This window comes from Mauremys mutica, unplaced genomic scaffold (genome assembly GCF_020497125.1).
Source record: "Mauremys mutica isolate MM-2020 ecotype Southern unplaced genomic scaffold, ASM2049712v1 Super-Scaffold_100301, whole genome shotgun sequence".
Taxonomy (NCBI): Eukaryota; Metazoa; Chordata; order Testudines; family Geoemydidae; genus Mauremys; species Mauremys mutica.
The window spans coordinates 60,327-82,597 of record NW_025423308.1 but is presented as its reverse complement, the minus strand read 5'-3'; the positions used below and the strand labels follow the sequence as shown (position 1 = coordinate 82,597).

The 22,271-nt window shown below is 52.2% G+C and overlaps 4 non-coding genes across 4 annotated transcripts; all 4 read right to left on the bottom strand.

Moving 5' to 3' along the window:
- Positions 1–4,944: 4,944 nt before the first annotated feature.
- TRNAK-CUU lies at positions 4,945–5,017 on the bottom strand. The gene has a single exon. It is a non-coding gene; the product is annotated as a tRNA-Lys (tRNA).
- Positions 5,018–6,499: 1,482 nt separating this feature from the next.
- TRNAL-CAA lies at positions 6,500–6,608 on the bottom strand. The gene is made up of 2 exons: positions 6,571–6,608; positions 6,500–6,545 (listed from the first exon to the last, which is right to left on the bottom strand). It is a non-coding gene; the product is annotated as a tRNA-Leu (tRNA).
- A 3,926-nt stretch (positions 6,609–10,534) lies between these two features.
- TRNAE-UUC lies at positions 10,535–10,606 on the bottom strand. The gene has a single exon. It is a non-coding gene; the product is annotated as a tRNA-Glu (tRNA).
- A 652-nt stretch (positions 10,607–11,258) lies between these two features.
- On the bottom strand, positions 11,259–11,331 carry TRNAK-CUU. The gene has a single exon. It is a non-coding gene; the product is annotated as a tRNA-Lys (tRNA).
- Between the last annotated feature and the right edge of the window lie 10,940 nt (positions 11,332–22,271).

Here is a 22,271-nt window from a genome sequence, read left to right as displayed (position 1 = left end):
GCGCCCCCCCCCAGCCCGGATCCCACGCGGGATTCGAATCCCAACGGCCGCAGCGCGCGCGGGTTGGGTGGGGGTTCAGTGAAGCCTCGGGGCGAGGGAACCGGGGCCTCCCCCCACGCGCCGAGTCCCTGTCCCGCGCTCTCAACTAGGGAGCGGGGAGGGGCGCGGCGAAGTGAAGTGACGAGTTACGGCCCCTCCTCCAATAGAGGCCGCGTGTGAGAGAGAGAGAGAACTACGCTTCCCAGAGTGCACCGGGAGGGGGCGCGTTGCCCGAGCAACTGCCCATCACTTCCGCTCTGAGACGAGCCAGGAACTACAACTCCCAGCCTGCCCCGGGGCGCCTCCGTCCTCTCCAGCCCAGGTAAGGGCGGGTCCCTGGGTCAACCTGACACCTCCCCCCCCAACGCAACTCCTCATCCCCGCCCCGCAGAGAGCCCGGCCCCGCCCCCTCCGGCTCCTGACGGGAACTCGCGTGTCCCTTGGCCTCGTCTCTCCCCACTCGGGGGCGGGGCTGTTGGATGGAGCCATATGGAAATACGGGGGAGGGGCAGGGCTGGGAGCCAGGACTCCTGGGTTCTCCCCCAGCTCTGGGAGGGGAAGGGGGCGAGGGGGTAGAGTGGGGGAGGGGCTGGGGTGCCTGCTGCCCTCGGGGTGACCAGAGAGCCCCCCCTGCCGCTTGCCCCCCCCAACCACGCGCTGGGTGTGCTGCTGCCTGGAGCCGCCCCTGGTTCCAGCCCCTCTGCCCAGGCAGCTCCCCCAGCCTGACACACACACCCAGCCCCTGCACCTGCCCCACCCCAGGGCTCCTCAGCCCAGAGGGGAGCCCCCCGGCTGAGTGGGGAATCAGAGCCCCCCGAAATTACCCTGGGACCAACATGATCTGCCCATGACAAAGTGTTGATTCTCGCTCCCCCCAGCCCCACTCTTGACACCCACACACCCCATCCCCATTCTGTGCACACACCTTGGGTCACTGTGACATTGAATACTTCAATTGGATGGGGGGCCCAGCACCATGGCTATTCCCTGCCCCCCAGGGCTCACGGGGCCGATTGGGGGCACAGGGGGCATGATCTAGTGCCAGCCAAGGGTGGATCAGAGGTGGGGATGGGGCTGTGGTTTCTGCACCACCCGGTTTCTGGCACAGGCTCCTTCGAGGATTTGCATTACTTGATACTTTTCACCAGTGATGAGCTGCCAAAATGCTAACAACCGGTTCCCTCCTCCTCCTCCTCCTCCTCCTCACCCCATGAGGGGTCATGCCCCCCACTGGGACTCCTGCCCCATCCAACCCCCGCCATGTTCCTTGACAGCCCCCACCCCAGGACCCATGCCCTATCCACCCCCTTCCCTGTCCCGACTGCCCCTTGCCACCCCATCCAACTCCTTCTCTGATTCCTGATGGCACCCTGGGACCCCTACCCCATCCAACCACCCCTTCTCTCTGTCCCCTGACTGTCCCTGGAATCCCTACCCCTAACTGCCCCCCCACTGCCCCATCCAACCCCTGCTCCTTTCTGACTGCCTCCCCCCGACCCTTGCCCCGTTCAATCCCCCTGTTCCCTGCCCGCTGACCGCTCCGACACTAATCCATTCCCCCCACCCCAACTCCCCTGCCCTCTATCCAACACACCCTCCCTGTTCCCTTACCGTCCTACCTGGACCCGGGGCCAGCCCCGGGGGCCGGGCAGGCAGGAGCCGCGCCGCCCGGCTGGACCCGGACCCGGGGGGCCGGGCAGGCAGGAGCCGCCCCCCCCCCCAGCTGGACCCAGCCCCGGGCAGGCAGAAGCCGCCCCCCCCCCAGCTGGACCCGGCCCCGGGCAGGCAGGAGCCGCGCCCTCCTCCCACCTCCGGCTGGACCCGGACCCAGGGGCCGGACAGGCAGGAGCCGCACCCACCCCCCGCTGGACCCGGGGCTGGGCAGGCAGGAGCCGCACCCCCGGCCCGCTGGACCCGGGCCGGGCAGGCAGGATTACATGATAATCAGTAAGAACAGAAGGCACATATATCATTACAAGTAAAACAAACAAAACAAGCTTTCTAGTGACTAAAACTTAACTTCATAGAGTTACAATCTTTATCTAAGGAGGCAAGGTCCCAGGCGGGTGTTGTGTGAGGAGCTGTGTAGGCCCGAAAAGGCGTCCTGCTGGGCAAGGGCAGGTGAGGAGGGCCAGGGCTGTTGCTGCGGCCAAAGCCTTTGGGAAGAAGAAGAGGGCCAGGGGTGTTGTTGCCTGCTGGAGCCCATGCGACGGTGTAGGTGTACGCTGACCATAGCTGGTCTGTGGGAGCTGGGGCCACTCACCATGCCCCTTTCCTCGTTAGTATAGTGGTGAGTATCCCCGCCTGTCACGCAGGAGACCAGGGTTCGATTCCCTGACGGGGCGGGTGACCCCTTTTGAAGGGGGGACAAAGAAATCCCTGGCCTGTCCGCCACATGCCTTGCATTCTCCTTCGACGGCCACTTCCCTTCGCACCCTGCACTGATGACTTTCACCTCCAGAGAGACAATTACCTCACAAGGACACGCTGGCCCTAGCCAAAGCCTCCCCCGGGGCCTGCACGTGGGGGCACGTTTCAGAGCGGCAAAGGGAAATAGGCTGGCCAGGGCCATGAGGACAATGGCCCAGACAAACGGGGAGGGACTTGGTCCAGGGGTGGAGGAAGACAGAAAAAGGGACAGGCATGGGATTGGCTTCCTGTCTTTTTTCCTTTGCTCAGCATTTGACCTGTGATTGTAATGGGGAGACTTGAGAAATACCTGTGATGCCGGCGAGGTAGGTGGCCGCCCCGAGAGCGCAGAGCTGAGCATTTTCCACTGGGCTGCTGCCTGCGCCCCCAGCGCCTGGCCGTGATCATATAGTGGTTAGTACTCTGCGCCGTGGCCGCAGCAACCTCGGTTTGAATCCGCGTCACAGCACTGCTTTTTGGTGGGGAGGGGGCTAGCCTGCAGCACGCCTCGTGGCTCAGTCTGATGGCGTCCGTTTGCAAAGAGAGCCATCAGCCGGTCCTTAGTTTCTGCTTGGTAAAGGCAAGTCAGTGGGGTCCATCTGTCAGAAAAAGAGTCCCAGGACTTCTTGCTGGGCGCCAGGGTCCAAAAGCGGCGCATTCCCTCCTGGAAAGGGCTGTGTTTCGAATGTCCGTCCAGTGCGCGTTGAAGGGAAGGATCTGCGTGCCTGGGAAGCTGCGTCCCTCCAGAGGCGCTTGAGAAGCCAAAGGGGCCGTGGGTGAGTTTGTGATGAGGTGAGTCTGAAGTGTGGAAGGGGGAGGGTGGCAAGAGGAGGTTTTGAGAGGAAAAAAGGTGCTGCTGAGCTGGTAGGTGAGGGCAAGGTCCCAGGCGGGTGTTGTGTGAGGAGCTGTGTAGGCCCGGAAAGGCGTCTTGCTGGGCAAGGGCAGGTGAGGAGGGCCAGGGCTTTTCCCAGGGCTGTTGCTGCGGCCAAAGTCTTTGGGAAGCAGAAGAGGGCCAGGGGTGCTGTTGCCTGCTGGGGCCCATGCCATCTTGCTTTCAAAACCTACATCACATCTGGTTTTTAGACACCGTCACCCTCATCTAAAGTTTCAGGTTTCCTACAACCCTGTGCCTTCTGAGGTGTTCTAATCTCCCCCCTCACTTATTAGATGGACACTAGGACAGAGGCAGAATAGAGACACTTAGCTTAATGAGAACCTCAAACTCCCGCACGGTGGGCCACAGAGTCAAGCAGCCAGCACTCACAATCGGTACCGGCCTTGTTTGGGTTTTTTTCCCAAACTAGCTCAGCACTCAGGGTGTTGAGCCCTTCTGGAAATCTTGCAAAAGAGTTTGGAGCCTGAATGGGTGTTACTTCCAAAGACTTGTATATAGCGCTGGGTGAAAGGTTTTTGGATGAATATTATATTTAGTGAAATATTTTGGTGGACCCAAAATGACTGTTTGGTTTGGTTTGGTTTCACCAAGAAAAGTGAAAAGAAAAGAAAAAGATCTTGGGTCAAAGTGCAATGTTGTTCTAATTTAGGTTAGGCTCGGTAAGAAGGAAAAACTAAATTGTTTGCACAAGTAAGTGTATTTGTGTAAAAGGGTGCAGAGGCTGGGCTTTAAGGGGCAGATAGCCATATTGTAGTAGTTGGAAGCTTTGCTTTCCCCATGGCCTCCAAAGAGTTTCCAAGCATTCTGAAAGAAGCCAGGAAATTGCATTCTTCCACTTGAACTCCAAGCAAGGAAGGTGAGGTAGACTTTTGTGGAAGAGTGTAACTCCCTGACTGGGAATCGAAGCCGGGCCGGTGAAAGCGCCAAATCCTAACCGCTAGACAACCAGGGAGATGACATTTGTGGGGTTGGGCATAACTTTCTAGGCCTACTTTCTGTCCAACTGAGGCCATTAGTTCATCTTCAAAGGAGGTTAACACAAGCTCTGAGCTCTTCGTTTCCTTACGGTTCCCTTCCTATTTTTAGCACTGATATGAAAAAGAAACAGAAAACATATTAAGACAATTTCCAGTATTGTTATGCATTGAGGCTATGTCTTTTTTTTTTTAAAACAGTTTTGTTACTGTCTTGTTTTACTCTCCATGGGCTTACAGAAATGTACGAGGGATGAATAAGATGTGGTGGAATCGTCAGCCTTAAGCAATCTCCATCCCAATGAAGAGGGCTGGTGGAGGATTTGAGAAAGAAGCAGTTATCTCAACTACTGAGCGCTGGCGAAGATATAGAAATAAGTAGAGAAGCTCTAGATGGCTGCTTAGGGGGAGGGGGGCAATCAGCTTCTGAAAGGTTATTTTTTCCCTCTCTTGCCTGGGCTAGAAGAGACTCAACTCTCTTAGGACCATGGAATTGTCAATGTGTCTTGTCTTCATGATGTACTAAAGGTCTGAGACCCCCTCAGCTGGTTGAGAGGACAAAGAGTGGATTCTGTTATGCTCTGAGACTCTAAGGGAGAGAGTGATGTCGAAGAGTGCAAGATGAAACGCCCAACGTGGGGCTTGAACCCACAACCCTGAAATTAAGAGTCTCATGCTCTACCAACTGAGCTAGTCGGGCTAGGCCGCAAGGGGTAGCAAAGGCACAGACAGTGCAAAAGAAGAGCGAAGGAAGTTTCTTTGCGTGCTGAGATTCGTTTCCTGACATTTGCCTTCTTTCCTGGTTCCTTCGCTCTCCAGCTAGCAAACAGGGCCCGTTCCAAGGCTAGTTAGATGCTGGTGTCTAGACCAGAGAAGTGGGAAAATCATCTAGCAGCTGCTCAGAGAAACCTGGGTGGGAGGGTGGAATTTAGGATTCTCCCACCAGGAGGAGGTGCTGTTTCTCAGAAAAAGCTTCTCAGCGCCCAAAGAGGGGGCAGAGAAGACAGTTCCCCGCCGGCCGCCAGACACATCTTTTCACAGGGAATCAGAACCCCCTGGGGTAAAACTCTTCCAAGGATGTGCGGCTCCAGGAATGTCAGAGAAGGGAAGGACTGTTTGCTTTAGGAGGTGGGTGCGGGAACCTGCAGGTCCTTAGGTCCCTCCAGCGTCCGATGAAAGCATTTGGGGGGAAGGGGCCGGGATAGACAAAGACAGGAAAGACGGGCTTGCGGCTCCTGTGCAAACACCATGTTGCCAGCGGTCCAAGCGAAGCGGGTGGGGGTTCGAGCATTTTGGCTGCTTCCTGAGGGCACGGAACTCACAACCTGGCAATGCTCAGAGCCCCGTTCCTCGGGAGTTTTCTTTGTGTTGGTCTTGTGATGCTGAGGGAGGAAGCTGAAGCATCATTTGAGTTTGTTTCAGTGCCTTCGGTTGGGCTAAGGTTGTGACCCTGAGCACAGGGGTTCCAGGTCTTAACCCCTGAGGGGAATGGACAATGGACCAACTTAATCTGTTGGACAGAAAGTAGCCAGAAAAAAATCAAATGATGCTTCCGGTTCCTCCGTCAGGATCACAAGAGAAACACAAAAAATCCCAAGAGGAACAATTCTTCTCTGCTTTAGTTACCTCCATCGCAACCCTCTCCACCTCTTCTTCTGCCTACCTAGCGGCTCTTTGATGGAGAAAGATCCTGGAGCGGATAGAATTTCTGAGATACAAACTGAGAGAGAGGCTTTGAGACCTCCTGATAGGACGTTGACACAATCTAACAGGGCTCTTGGTTGTAGCTGCCTCCTGTCTCTGCTCCCTATGTTGTCAATTCTGTGCCCTCATGAAGCAGCCAAACCAGAGTACGTAGAGCACCCAGTTTAGGGCTCAAGCCCAAACCCTGAGACTAAGAGTCTTACCTTCCCTTTATCAGTGTCTACTGTACTGCTCCCTTCTTCCTCCAGCTGTATATGTTTGACATCCATACCTGCCCAAGCAATGCCAACTTTCTGGTGGGGAATAAACTGGAATTTACCCAACTAGGTGCCTTGAGCGCATGGATTCCGAAGGTATTTACGATTCCCTCTAACTTCTCTTGCCGCTACTCTAAGAAAGCTCCTAAACAAGGGCTCTTCCAATATGTTACAAGGGCAATTGAAACCAGGCCACCTCTTGAGGTGGAATCAAGAGGTTGTGTCAGGAGTAGGATTTGAACCCACGCCTCCTGCAGGAGACCAGAAGCCCCAGTTGTGGGAAAGACAGAGCCTTGAGTCTGGCGCCTTAGACCACTCGGCCATCCTGACGCTGGGACAAAAGCAGCTCTCTCAACCCTCCTTTTCTTCAATATTGTATGAGCCACTCAAGGAGGCCAAGACAGCATCTCTCATTCAACACCTACATCACATCTGGTTTTTAGACACCATCACCCTCATCTAAAGTTTCAGGTTTCCTACAACCCTGTGCCTTCTGAGGTGTTCTAATCTCCCCCCTCACTTATTAGATGGACACTAGGACAGAGGCAGAATAGAGACACTTAGCTTAATGAGAACCTCAAACTCCCGCACGGTGGGCCACAGAGTCAAGCAGCCAGCACTCACAATCGGTACCGGCCTTGTTTGGGTTTTTTTCCCAAACTAGCTCAGCACTCAGGGTGTTGAGCCCTTCTGGAAATCTTGCAAAAGAGTTTGGAGCCTGAATGGGTGTTGAGTTCTTAAGAAAACCTTGGTTTTGTTTTGTTTCCCCAAGAAAATTGGGGACAAAAGATTAATCTAGGGTGAACCTGGATGTTTATTGCTGTTTTCGTTCAGCTCCACTAGGCTGTTTCGAAAGCTGGTCCGTTCCCCATTACAGAGGGTCCAAGCAGAGCGAGTGAAGGAACCCCTGTGCTCAGCATCACAACCTGAGCCCGAGGAAAAGCCCTGAAACACGCTCAAATGACGCTTTAGGTTTATCCATCAGAATCACAAGAGCAAGACAAAGACATCTCAAGAGGAAGAGTCCTCGGCTTTCATTTACCCCATCGCAACCCTCTTCACTTCTTCTTCTGCCTCCCTAGAGGCTCGTCCAGGAAAATCACTCAACTGATTATAATTTGGGCAGAGAAACCCAGGGAGGGCTTGTGCTCCCCCTCCATGTGAGCGGATAGCACTCTGACTTCGTCTACGGGGTCTCTCAGCTTTGGCTTCCCCAGTTTGTCAACTCGGTGCAGGCAGGAAGCAGGCTCTCCTCGGCTTTGGCAAGCCACTTTCTGTCCAAATTGGGAAACCGGTCCAGTCTCCATTCCCCTGTGAGAACAAGAGCAGAGAGTTCACCAGCTGAACCCAATCCGAGGCATTGAAAATAATGGAATTATGCTTCCCGTTCCTCCGTCAGGATCACCAAGGAAACACACCAAAATCCCAAGAGGAACAACTCGTCTCTGTTTTATTTACCCCCAACGCAATCCTCTCCGCTTCTTCTGCCTCCCTCGAGGCTCTTCCAGGGACAAAACTCATTGAGCTGATAGGATTTGGGGGATGGAAACGGAGAGAGGGGGTTTGACACCTCCTGAGAGGATGTGGACGCGATAGAACAGCTCTCTCGGTTTTAGAAGCCTCCTAGCCTGGCTCTTTTGTTGTCAATTCTGTGCCATCAGGAAGCAGCGAAAGCAAGGTAGGTAGGGCACCCGGTGACTTTGCACTCCATACGTTTTATGAAAAGATGCTTATAAGTGTGAGTATGATGTAAGTGGAATATGCTTGATGCAAAAGGTCTCTTGTAAGGTATCATAACAAAGGTTCTAACCTACTGAATATATGCCTCCTATTTGTATGCATGTCTCATTCTTGTCTCTGAAGCTGGAAATATGAAGTCTAACTCTGAGGTCCTATTGTAATTGTGCAAAGCGTGGGCCACTAATGGCGGTTTAAAACCTTGACGGCTCCCATTGACAATTGGTTGTAAATGGTTTATTGACCTGCAAACCTTCCTGTGTACGTGTGGGCCAACCCAGGAAGAATGGAAACTAGGGGGTCTTACAGAGACCACGATAGTGGAATCTATCTTAAATCTGGTATGTTTCTGTTTAGAAGGAAGGGTGAGGACCCAGAGAGACAAAAGATTCCCGCCTTATGCCAAAGCTATAAAAGGGGGTGAAGCAGGACAAAGGGGCTGCCAGTCATGAGAAAACCCCTGCCAGTCATGAGAAAACCTAAGATGTCTGCTGGAAGTAACAAAGACCGAAGCAGGGGAAAGGATTGGGCCCAGACTAGGCAGGAGTCTAGTCTGTGAAAGAAGCTGATTGGAACACCTCTGAGGGTGAGCTATTCCCTGGAATCAGTTTCTTAATGTATTAGGCTTAGGCTTGCGTGTTTTGTTTTAGTTTGCTTGGTGACTTCCTTTGTTCTGTCTGTTATTACTTGAAATCACTTCACTCCTACTTTTTAACCTTAATAAAAATGACTTTTGTTTATTAATAAACCCAGAGGAAGTGATTAATCCCTGGGGGAGCAAACAGCTGTGCATCTCTCTCTATCAGTGATCTAGAGGGTGAAGAATTTAGGAATTTACCCTGTATAAGCTTTACAGAGAGTACAAGGGATTTATTTGGGGTTTTGGATCCCACTGGGAGCTGGGTGCTGGAGACAGGTGCTGAGCTGTTTTGAGTTAAAGTCTGCAGCTTTGGGGGTGTGGCCCAGAGCCTGGGTCTGTGTTGCAGCAGGCTAGGGTGTCTGGCTCAACAAGGCAGGGTTCTGGAGTCCCAAGCTGGCAGGGAAAACGGGCTCGGAAGTAATTTCACTCCCAAGGGGATCTCTGTGACCGAACCCATCACAGTGGCGTAGTCGAGCAGGATATGTGCACAGCTGATTGCTTTGAGACACTGGTAGTGATTTTTAAGCGTGTTGCCCGGAGGACAGACAAAGTGCTTATTCGGGAAAGGGAAGATGACAACTTTGGTTGCCAAATTGGCTGGGAAAGCTCTGGATATATTCAGTAAGATGCCTATTGCTGATGCTTCAAACTATGGTCTATTTAAGGAATTGGTTTTGAAACAGTTTCAGATTAGGCCCGAAACCTAGAGGGTTAAATTCACAACTCTTTGAACTCCCAGAGCCCTTCTACAGCACAGATGATTTGTATACACCTTCAGCGTGAGCCAAATTGGCAGGTTTCCGGGAGCCCTGTGAGTCCGATGTTGTTTTAGTCTCCCTGCTGATTTATTAGGAGAATAAAAGATGGACACCAGAACTGAGGCAGACTACGGACACCGCATTCTGAGAAAACACTGGTGAACCTCCAACTCCAGCAGTGTGGGCCACATAGACAAGTAACCAGCACCCACAATCTTTACAAGCTTTTTTCCAAAATAACTCATCTTTTGGAAAAATAGGTTGAGCCTTTTTGACAATCTGGCTAAAGATTTTAGTGCCTAACTGGGAGCCTAGTTCTTCTGCAAATCTGGCCCTAGCGGTGGGTGTGAGACCTTCTGAAAATTCTGGCCAATGTGTCTGGAAGCTCCAAGAAGCATCGCAACTTTGAGCATTTACTAGAACAGGATGAACAAAACCTTCCTTCCTTGACCTACAATCACCTTGATTCCAGGTTGAGGTTTCAAGAGAATTGATTTGATTCTTAGATGCAATGCGAAACAAACACCCTCCTGTAGACATTGGAAGGGGGAGGCTGAAATGGATCTGCCACTAAACCACGTTGCCTTTCATCAGTAGCCACCTGAGCAAGAGGGTAACCACTGGCCTAGAGGTGAAAGGCCCATAGCCCATGCTCAGAAGCCTTCAGCGGCTAGATCTTAGGAATGGAAAAGCTTAATGATCTTTCTCCGGGGTGTTACTTCCAAAGACTTGTATATAGCGCTGGGTGAAAGGTTTTTGGATGAATATTATATTTAGTGAAATATTTTGGTGGACCCAAAATGATTGTTTGGTTTGGTTTCACCAAGAAAAGTGAAAAGAAAAGAAAAAGATCTTGGGTCAAAGTGCAATGTTGTTCTAATTTAGGTTAGGCTCGGTAAGAAGGAAAAACTAAATTGTTTGCACAAGTAAGTGTATTTGTGTAAGAGGATGCAGAGACTGGGCTTTAAGGGGCAGATAGCCATATTGTAGTAGTTGGAAGCTTTGCTTTCCGCATGGCCTCTAAAGAGTTTCCAAGCATTCTGAAGGAGGCCAGGAAGTTGCATTCTTCTGGTTGAACTCCAAGCAAGGAAGGCAAGGTAGACTTTTGTCAAAGAGGATAACTCCCTGACCAGGAATCGAACCTGGGCCGTGGCGGTGAAAGCGCCAAATCCTAACCACTAGACCACCAGGGAGATGACACTTGTAGGGGTTGGGCATAACTTTCTAGGCCTACTTTCTGTCCAACTGAGGCCATTCGTTCGTCTTCCAAGGAGGTTAACACAAGCTCTGAGCTCTTCGTTTCCTTACGGTTCCCTTCCTATTTTTAGCACTGATATGAAAAAGAAACAGAAAACATATTAAGACAATTTCCAGTATTGTTATGCATTGAGGCCATGTCTTTTTTTTTTTTTAAAACAGTTTTGTTGCTATCTTGTTTTACTCTCCATGGGCTTACAGAAATGTATGAGGGATGAATAAGATGTGGTGAAATCGTCAGCCTTAAGCAATCTCCATCCCAATGAAGAGGGCTGGTGGAGGATTTGAGAAAGAAGCAGTTATCTCAACTACTGAGCGCTGGCGAAGATATAGAAATAAGTAGAGAAGCTCTAGATGGCTGCTCAGGGGGAGGGGGGCAATCAGCTTCTGAAAGGTTATTTTTTCCCTCTCTTGCCTGGGCTAGAAGAGACTCAACTCTCTTAGGACCATGGAATTGTCAATGTGTCTTGTCTTCATGATGTACTAAAGGTCTGAGACCGCCTCAGCTGGTTGAGAGGACAAAGAGTGGATTCTGTTATGCTCTGAGACTCTAAGGGAGAGAGTGATGTCGAAGAGTGCAAGATGAAACGCCCAATGTGGGGCTTGAACCCACAACCCTGAGATTAAGAGTCTCATGCTCTACCAACTGAGCTAGTCGGGCTAGGCCGCAAGGGGTAGCAAAGGCACAGACAGTGCAAAAGAAGAGCGAAGGAAGTTTCTTTGCGTGCTGAGATTCGTTTCCTGACATTTGCCTTCTTTCCTGGTTCCTTCGCTCTCCAGCTAGCAAACAGGGCCCGTTCCAAGGCTAGTTAGATGCTGGTGTCTAGACCAGAGAAGTGGGAAAATCATCTAGCAGCTGCTCAGAGAAACCTGGGTGGGAGGGTGGAATTTAGGATTCTCCCACCAGGAGGAGGTGCTGTTTCTCAGAAAAAGCTTCTCAGCGCCCAAAGAGGGGGCAGAGAAGACAGTTCCCCGCCGGCCGCCAGACACATCTTTTCACAGGGAATCAGAACCCCCTGGGGTAAAACTCTTCCAAGGATGTGCGGCTCCAGGAATGTCAGAGAAGGGAAGGACTGTTTGCTTTAGGAGGTGGGTGCGGGAACCTGCAGGTCCTTAAGTCCCTCCAGCGTCCGATGAAAGCATTTGGGGGGAAGGGGCCGGGATAGACAAAGACAGGAAAGACGGGCTTGCGGCTCCTGTGCAAACACCATGTTGCCAGCGGTCCAAGAGAAGCGGGTGGGGGTTCGAGCATTTTGGCTGCTTTCTGAGGGCACGGAACTCACAACCTGGCAATGCTCAGAGCCCCGTTCCTCGGGAGTTTTCTTTGTGTTGGTCTTGTGATGCTGAGGGAGGAAGCTGAAGCATCATTTGAGTTTGTTTCAGTGCCTTCGGTTGGGCTAAGGTTGTGACCCATTCATATATATAGTATGAACTATATACACTAACTATACTACAAACGAATAAAGTTGACTACAACTATATAAATCTGAACTATATATACAAGAATTAACGAGAGAAACTACGAGTAGCTAGGGAAGTGGAGGTCAGCTAAGCCGCGCTCCACTGTTCCAACGACCGACACGGGCAGTAAGAAGGAACTGAGGGGCGGGTGGGTCAGCAGGGGTATATATCTGGCACTATAGCGGCGCCACTCCAGGGGGCACCCAGCCGACCCACCGAGTGTTGCTTGGGTAAAAATCTTCCGACGAACGTGCACACGGCGTGCGCACACCTAACTGGAATGCATATGAGCAATCACTCGAAGAAGAATTCCTTCTTTCTTGTATATTGCAAGGAAACCTGGTGTTATTTTTCACCAAGGAAGCTGGTAGATGTTTGAACACAAAGTATTGCAGCTTGGGAACAATCCCCCAGAAATGGCATCTTCCACTCCACAAATCAGTAGCAAACAGTTAATATTAGTGTTTGTCTGAGAATAGAGTGAAGGTGAGTGTTTACTCCGACACCTCAGTGAGTGAAACAGACAGAAAGAGCAAGGTTGTTCTGAAAGACAACGGATCTGTCTGGAGGCAAACAGACCTTGAGAATGAGCAAGAGTGTGAAAAGAGGTTCAAATGTGGGTTAGGTGTTAGTTAGGTTGGTCTGACAAATTTCAAGAAAATACCAATGCTCATAGACTGATGCAGACACGGCCTTACAACTCCCCCACTGCCAGCTCCCGATCGGTGTCAGAAGCTCTCCCTTTCCTGCTCCCCAGCCCTCAGCCCCAGGAACCACTGTCCTCTGCTTCCCCTCTGGCCCCACCAACTTTTCCTCCCATTTCTGGGTTCCTCAACCCAGGGGCCAGACACGGGGTCCTACTCACCGCAATGCTCTCCACGAGGGCTGCTTTGGAGACCTGGGGCTCCAGAGTGTCCAGCCCCTGCTGCTGTGCCAAGAAGCACAGACGTGGAACAGCATGGAGGAAGCCGAGCTGTTGGGCCCTGTCCTCCACCAACTAGGAGTGGGGGAGAGAGAGAGAGAGATGGTTAGGTGAGGACCTCCCCAACATGGGCGCCAACTTATATGGGCTCCTGGGGCTTTAGCCCCAGGAATATTCAGTCAGGGGCTCTGCTCCACCAATATTTGGAGCTAGGTTTCTCCCCTGCTTGGAGCGCCCCGCCCCCGCCCCCGCCTCTCACCCCCCCCACCGCCGCCAGGGCTGGAGCTTCCCCCCCTCCACCCCGGAGCTTCCCTGCCTGAACGTAAAGAGTGCGCAGCGCGCGTCTCTCTCCCTTGCTGCTGCTGCTGCCGCCGCCTAAGGGCTACAGCATAAGAGCAGTGCTAGCTGCTGTAGCACCTCAGGAGGGAGGGGACCCTGCCGTTTTTGCCAGCCCTCCTCTCCCGCTACCTGGAGGAGACACGAAGGGGACTTCCGGCCAGGAGACGGACATCACTCACCTTAGCAGCTGCTGGGGCTTCTGTGAGTGTTTGACCCTATGATTCCCCGCCCCCGCCCCTGCCCCATGCTGGGGAAGGGGCAGCCCCATCCCCCATCCACAGTGAAGTTATGGTGAGGGGCAGCAACATGGAAGGCCACCTGTGATGGCAACCCCCCACCCCATCCAGTACCCATCATAGAGGAGGTGAGTGAGCTTTCTGGACCTGAGAGGGGCCCTACGAGCATGTGCAGTGACTGTGGTGCAGAGTGAGCGTGCTGTGGGGGCAGGGGGGCAGAGGAGGGGTCCCTCCCCTGGAGCTTGCTGCTGCCAGTGGTGGTGATGGGGAGTCCTCTCTGGCCCTAGCCCTGGGGCAGCCTGTCTGCACCCCAAGTTCCTTATCCTCAGCCCTGCCCCACCCCAAAGCCTGCACTCCCAGCACCGAGCACGCTCCTGCACTGTGAACCCCTCATCCCCAGCCCCACCCCAGAACCCTCACCTGAGGGGAAAAACATGCAACTTAAATTTGGTGGTCAGTTTGGAGTATCATTTTGTTTAGCACGATACTTGACTATTTTACACCCCTTCAAAGTATGTAACTGGTCGTATACAGGTGTTACGAAGTGGGAATGTGCTTAATGTTTTCTCTGAATACTGTCTGTGTGCCTCAGTTTCCCCAATGCATTTCTTAAGGCTCTAGATGGTGGGATAAGGGGGTGTGATTGTTGTAAAGCCCTAGAGGGCCAGTGTGATGGTGTCTGCACAGAGAATGGCCGAAACCCTGTCTCCAGGCAACTGATGGCCTGAGCCCCTCCCCTGCAAAGGTGCCAGCTGAAGGTGTTGGAGACAAAGAGATCAGGTGAGCAGAGAGGAGTGGGGGCTGGAGGGGGTTTGGGAGTCTGGAGCTGGCTGGGGACCAGGCGTGAAGTGCAGACAAGGGGGGTCTGGCTCACTGCCCCCAGAATGGACCCGGCCTAGGGGTCCGGTTCACTGTACCTACAAGCTCTGTTTTACACCCTGTTCCTGTCACCGAATAAATCTCTGTGTTACTGGCTGGCTGAGAGTCACGTCTGACTGCGAAGTGGGGGGGCAGGACCCTCTGGCTTCCCCAGGACCCCACCTGGGCGGGCTCGCTGTGGGAAGCGCACAGAGGGGCAGAGGATGCTGAATGCTCCAAGGAGAGACCCAGGAAGGTGAAGCCGTGTGAGCTTCTTGCCCAGAAAAAGTCTGCTCCGAGGGAGAGGAGGCTCCCCAAAGTCCTGCCTGGCTTGGTGGGGAGCAGTTCCAGAGCATCGCCCAGGGACTCCGTGACACCCGGTACCCACCACAGGGAAGGCGAGTGGGCTTTCTGGACCTGAGAGAGTCCCTAGGAGCGTGTGCAGTGACTGTGGTGCAGAGTGAGTGTGCTGTGGGAGGTGGGGACGATGGGTCCCTCCTCTGGAGCTTGCGGCTGCTGGTAACAGGGAGGGGGGTCCTCTCTGGCCCTAGCCCTGGGGCAGCCTGTCTGCATCCCAAGTTCCTTATCCCCAGCCCTGCCCCACCCCAGTCCCTGCACCCCCAGCCCTGAGCACCCTCCTGCACTGTGAACCCCTCATCCCCAGCCCAACCCCAGAGCCCACACCTGAGGGGAAAAACATGCAACTTAAATTTGGTGGTCAGTTTGGAGTATCATTCTGTTTAGCACAATACTTGACTATTTTACACCCCTTTAAAGTGTATAACTAGTTGTATACAGGTGTTACAAAGTGGGGCTGTTCTTAATGTTTTCTCTGAATACAGTGTGGGTGCCTCAGTTTCCCCTGTGCATTTCTCAAGGATCTAGATGGTGGGATAAGGGGGTGTGATTGTTGTAGAGCCCTAGAGTGCTAGTGTGATGCCGTCTGCACAGAGAATGGCTGAAACCCTGTCTCCTGGATACTGATGGCCTGGGCCGCTCTCCTGCAAGGTGCCAACTGAAGGTGTTGGAGAACAGAGAGATCGGGTGGCCTCCTAATGCCTGGAAAAGAGACAAAGGCCAGAGGAGGGAGTGTCAGTGCCTGTGCAGACTTCCGGGAAGCGCACGGTGTGGAAGGGGATGCTGGGATGCTTTGGAACAACTCCATACAAAGCCAGTCAGGACTCTGGGGGAGCTTTCTCTATCGGAGCAGACTGTCTCCAGTGCAGGAAGCTTACACCTTCCTGGGTCTGACCTCGAAGCATTCAGCCCTTCCACACTGTGCACCTTACGCAGCGAGTCTGCCCAGGCAGGTCCTGGGGCAACCAGAGGTCCCTGCACCCCCAACTCCACAGTCAGACGTGACTCTCAGCCAGACAGTAAAACAGAAGGTTTATTAGATGACGGGAACACAGTTTAAACAGAGCTTGTTGGTACAGAAAACAGGACCCCTCAGTCAGGCCCATCTTGTGGGGTGGGGAGCCCAGAACCAAGTTCTGGGTCTCTCCCCATTTCCCCAGCCAGCTCCAAACTGACACTCCCTCCTCTGGCCTCTGTGTCTCTTCTGGACAAGGAGGCCACCTGATCTCTTTGTCCCCAACACCTTCAGTTGGCATCTTGCAGGGGAAACTGAGGCACCCACACAGTATTCAGAGAAAACATTAAGAACATTCCCACTTTGTCACAACAGGTGCAACAAAATATAATACCGTATATTGAAGTAGGCAAGTGCCGCTTCTGACTTTCCACTTTTAATTGACCCTTGTAATCTTGTGGCACTGACGCGTTGTAGCTTCATTTTATATCGGCTTACAGGGCGGGAGCGGGGGGGCACCACCATTTTGGGCCCCACCAAAAATTATACAAACCTGTCGCCTATGGGCGGGCATGGGGGTTTCTGGCAGGCGAGGGAGAAGGTGAAAGGAGGCGAGTGGTGGGTGGGGACTGACTAGGAGGGACGCAGCAAGCCAGCGGGGGGCTAGGGGGTGAAGAGGGGTGTGATGGTGGGGCCCAGCAGGGAGGGGGCAGGTCCTATTTTACTGCTGTGATCTGGTCACCCCATGTGCAGTTTCTTCCTGCCCCCACCGAACCTTGTTTCGATGGGGCGGAGTTGGAGAAGGAGGGTTTGTTTCCACGGGGCCGGGCGGCGCTGGGGGGGGAAGAAGGGGGCAATTTTATATTAATAAGGAAATGTTTTATAAATTTTAATAAAATAAACATTAGTGAAGAAAATCAGTTGTACAACTATCAAAACAAATTATTTTCCTGATATGAAAGTGCAAATCAGCTAATTAATATATGATGCAATGTATGTAATAGATAATTTTGTTATTATTTATATAGTCATGGAAAGTAAATAATACATGGAAGAAATGAAAGGGGTTTTTTTTAAGTGTTTTTTTGTTTTAGTCATCCCTGCCGGGGCCCCATCGAAACTGTTCAAATTGGGCCCCGCACTTCCTGAAGCCGCCCTGGCAATGAGGCTAATCATCTAGTGGAACAAGCTCCGCAAGGGACGTGGTTAAATCCCCATCACTGCTCTGTGTAAATGAAGACCGCAGCTCTTGCTGCAAGACACCTGGTGTGTGGGTGTCCCTGTTCCCCCTTCAGAACCTCTGGTACATGGTGCTTCCCTCCTCCCAGTTCAAGATCCCCATCATGTGGGTGCTCCCATCCAGGATCTCTGGTGGGTGTCTCTGTCCCCCACCCCATGAACTAGCTCCAGTGTGTGGTTCCCCTGCCTGCCCCCATCCGGGATCTGTGGGTGTCTCTGTTCCCCTTTTCAAGATCCGTGTTGCAGGGGGGCATCCCTCCCCCCAAGTCAGACTCCCCATCGTGTCGGTGCTCCCATCCCCCCTTCCAGGCTCTGCAGGGGGGGGGGGTGTCTAAAAAGAGACTGTGTCTCACTGTCTTGCCCAGGCTACACTGCAGGGGCTATTCACAGGTGTGATCCCACTACTGATCAGCACAGGAGATTTGACCTGCTCTGTTTCCAACCTGGGCCGGTTCACCCCTCCTTAGGCAACCTGGAGACCCCAAGCTCCCCCAGGATCACCATATTGATGCTGAACTTAGTGCAGACACCTGATCAGCACAGCCCCCTGCAGCCTAGAACTCCTGAGCTCAAGCGATCTGCCGGCCTCAGTCTCCCCAGGAGCTGGGATCACAGGTACCAGCCATGGAGCCTGGCTTGCTTTGCAGTCTGGCAGCTGCAGCTTTAAACTCTGCTTGTGAGCTCTGTGCCTTGGCCAGATGGGGACAGCCTGGAACTGGGAAATGCTCCTGCTCGCCCCGCCCCCATCTCATGTCGAGCTGCAGGCGCCGCTGTCCTGCTAGGTAAGATCCCGGATGTTTCGGTGCCCCCTTCCCCCGCCCAGGTGTCCGGGTACCTCTCCCCCCCATACAGAATCCTGGATGTGTGGGTGTCCGTCCCTCTGCAGAGGATCCCGGAGTGTGGATGCCCTTGTCCCCCCCTACAAGATCCTGGGTGGGTGGGTGCCACTCTCCCCCCAAGTAGATCTCTGGTGGGTGGGTCCCCAGGGTGTGAGTGCTCCCATTCCCCGATACAGGCTGGGGGGGGGTATAACTGGCTCTCCCTGTCCTGCCCAGGCGGTGCTACAGCAGCTGTTCACAGGGGCAGCAACCCCACTGTCAACCTGCAGCTTTAACCTGCTCCAGGGGTGACCTGCTTCACCCTCCTTTGGGAGCCTGGGGAACCCGAACTGCCCAGAATCACCTGATTGATGCCAAGCTTAGCGCAGACACTGGCTCAGCATGGCAGGGAGCTGCCCTGAGCCCTGACAATCAGCTTCCCTCCGCCTCCGGCTGCACAGCGAGGATCCCACGCGAGAGGCTTTCTGCCCAGTTTGCTCAGGAGCGTCCCAGGCTCCGGCTGTAAACTCTGCTGGTCAGTTCTAGTCTTTGGCCACACGGGGGCGGCACTAACGGTCCCATCTAAACGCTGTTTGCGTTCGACCCTTCGGATCGCAGATTGTAACCCGCGGGCAGATCTCTGAGTGCAGCCAAATCCCTCCCCAAACTGAACATTGAAGCAGCAGCTCCCATTGGAAAGATCAGGATTTTTGCCTTAAAAAACAAGGGAAATGTCTGCAGCGAGAGACTGAAGAAGCTCAATTGATTTCATTGACTCCATGAATGTTCCTCTGTGTCCCCCTAGGAGTCATGCCCCACATTTTGGGGACCACTGAACCCTACTCGCTCAGCAGGGGCTAGTGATGCCAAAGCCCAGGGAAAGTGAGAACAAGTGTGGGGCCCCCAGCGCTGGAGCCATGTGAAGGGGCTGCAGGAGAGGGGCAATGGCTGGTGGCCCAGGGAGTTAAGGGCAAAGGGGGCACAGGAGGGGCAGGAGTTAGGGGTGAAGGAGGTGCAAGGGCTGGGAGTGCAGGAGCTAGCGTTAAAGGGGGAGTGGGGATCGTCCAGGGGCAATGGGGAAGTGCCAAAGTACAAGCTTTGCCCAGGGCACCATTTCCCCTAATGCTGGTCTGAGTAAACAATTGGAAATGACCCTTCAGTGAGACCAGAACCATCGTGTAGAAAAGCCCCTTTGTTAAGTGGTGGTGGCTGAGGGCTGAGGGAGATGGGTTAGAAAGCAACGGGCACTTGTCTGTGGAGGTTTGATTCTTGCCTGCTAGGCAAGGCTGGTGTGTGGTGTCTCCATGGCTGTACTTTCAGTGTCTGATCTGCCACAGGGAGCCAAGTCTAGACATATTCAGAGGCTCTATGCCAGGGTTTCTCAAACTTCCTTTCACTGCAACCCCCTTCTGCCAAAAAAATACTTACTACATGGCCCTGGAAAGAGGGACCAAGCCCCTCCACACTGAGCAGAGGCAGGGGAGACAAAGCCTGAGCCCTGCCCCAGTTAGGGGAGGGCAAAACCAGAGCTTGAGGGATTCAGCCCTGGGTGGTGGGGCTCAGACTTTTGGTTTCAGCCCCAGGCACCAACAAGTCTAATGCCAGCCCTGGCGACCCCATTAAAACAGGGTCATGACCCACTTTGGGGTCCTGACTCACACTTTGAGAACCACTGCTCTAGGCTGATGGGAGAGAGTTTTCCTGTGGGTGCAGTTAATCCACTTCCCAAGAGGTGGCAGCTATGTCAGTGGGAGAAGCTATATCGGTGGGTGTGCAAGCTGTGGTGTTTGCCACATTTAAGAAGTTTAAGTTTAATCAAGCCCCATTTTTAAAACCACCTGTGGTCTGGGAATGGCAAAGGACCTTGATGAAGCAGGGTTTGTCCTTCAAAGTCCTGGAGATCACAAGTCTATATTCTTGTTGTCTTGGGGGTATAGCTCAGTGGTAGAGTGCTTGACTACCAATCAAGTGGTTCTTGCTTCAAACCCTTTATAACCTTTCAAGTGGTCTGTCATTCAAGCCCCAGTGTTCTCTTATAACCTTCTTTCTTTTTTATAAAAAAGGAAAACATTTTAATTTCCATTCTCCATTATGTTCAGGAGCTCCACTATACGGGGGTGCTTGATATGAATGTAAACACTCAACATTTCGCTGTCCAATTGCATAAAAACCTAGCAAAGCTGTCCATCAGCTGAAATCAGTTCCAGTCCTCTAAGTGTCTAGTTTATGTTTTCATCAATTAAACAAAGGTATCATATGAATGTACATTTGCAGATCCCTCTTCTCCAGGAGCTATGCTGTGCAGAAGAACAAGAACCACATCCAGCTGCAGTTCAGGAATCTGATGACCAAAGAGCCAATAAATGTTCTGAGGGCTGAAGAAAAATGCCTTCTAGTGAGCCATTGAAGGAGCTCAACCTGTTTAGCTTATCAAAAGAAAATTGAAAGGTGACTTCATTGAAGTGTTGAAAGGCCTTAATGGAGAGAAAAGATTGTGTATTAAAGGACTCTTTAATCTAGCAGAGAAAGGAATAACAAGAAGGTGAAAAGAGACAAATTCATATTAAAAATAAGGCACAAATATTCCACAGCGAGGATGATTCACCACAGGAACAAGCTACCAAGGAAAGTGGTGGATTTGCCATCTCCTGATGTCATTTAATGAAGACTAGCTGCCTTTCTGGAATGTGTTCGCCCCAAAAGTAGCTATTGTGTCATACAGGAGGCCTGTGATATGCAGGGGGTCAGATTAGATGCTCTAATGGTCTCTTCTGGCCATAAGGTCGACTAATTTCTGAAAAACTGAGTGTAGCATTGGGAGCAGCATCTGATGTTTTCCTGTCTAGCCTATTTGCTGCCTAGAACGAATGCTCCTTGAGTGGGGTGATCCACAGGGAGTAGCTCAAACCTCCAAAGTGCCTGGGCAGGGGCAGGACATTAGCACAGCAAGCGAGGGGTGTGGCAGTGACATCACAAAGACTTTTTGCAGGATCTCAGACTATTGGTCAAAGGTGGTGGAGAGGTGGTGACCTCACAGAGAGATGCTGATATCAGCCAGGCAGGACAGGGGCGAGGGGCCAGGGAAACCTCAGAGACCCCTGTGGCTTTGCTTCAGCAAGTCTCCTTCTCGAGGTCGCTCTTTGAGGACTGAGAGAGCATTTGGGTTCAGGTACGTGAGCGCCAGGAGAAACCTCTTTCGAGTTTTCTCCTTCCCTTTTCCTGATTTTACTAGAAAACAGCTGTCCCTGTTTAGCAGGTAAGAGCCTCCTCGAGGTTTGAAACCTGTTCAGTCTGGTCCATCTGGTGACAGTTGAATTCTAGGCATGGAAAACACGAGCTTAAGGGGGCCAAATTTTATTCTGCACCTGGGATTTTGTCTCATAGAATCACTGGGGTCATTAGGGTTTGTCCTTTTTGTTTCATCTTTTCCTTCATCCATCCCTTCCTCCTTTCTCTTTGTCTCTTGCTTCTTTTGTCCTTTCTCCTGTTCCCCCCCCAACACCAGGAGGTGTGTGTGTGTGCGTGTGTGTGTGTTGTGGGGGAGTGTTTGGCAGCTCCCACTGTGGGAGGTCCACCCAAAAATGTGGGGCTGAAATAGTGCTTGGGCAGTGATCCCCACTGGTGACCTGGGCCATCTTTTGGGCTCTCTGGTGAGAACCCTCAGTCTCCCATCCTCCTTCTCTACCCTGATTGGCTGAGCAGGGGGTTATTGACAGGGAGGAGACTCAGGTCCTTGTTGTTCTCTTTTAAGACCAAGTAAATAAGTCATAACCAGTCATATGTTTGACAAATTTTGCTGCTTTCTGCATTAATGGTCTCTGAGCAGTTCATGATTCTCTCTAACATTGCAGTTCTCCTCAAATACTTGCTGAATAATTACTTGCACTGTTGTTGGTCTGGAGCTCATCGGAGAGCACTTTACTCAGGTCATTCAATGGATGAAATTCAAGATCTGATGGTTAGTTTGAAAATCAGGGCTCTTGGGCCCTATTCCCACCTCTGCCACTGGCTGGCTGTGTGACCTAAGACAAGTCAATTCTCCTTTCTCAGCCTTTGCTTCTCACTATTTCAAGTAGGGATAATAATGATCCGCTCCTACCTACCTCACGGTGGGTGGAGGATGGGGATCCATTGGAGAGCGTCACTAGGAGTAGTGCATAATATGAGGTGTCCTATCACATTTACTCAGAGCAGATTAACACATAATAGAATAGCTGAAATAGTCTATTTCATTTGTATTTTTTTATTTTGAAATTGTTAAGAGCAGCAACTCCTTAGCTCAGACTGAAGCATCTTATCTAATTTTCAAGATCTAAGTGTCTCTTCTTTGTGTGCAAGGAGACAATTTAACACACTGTGACAAACAGGAGATGCTTTAGTTTTGAAACAACATATTTTTGCAAAGAACTTTCATCC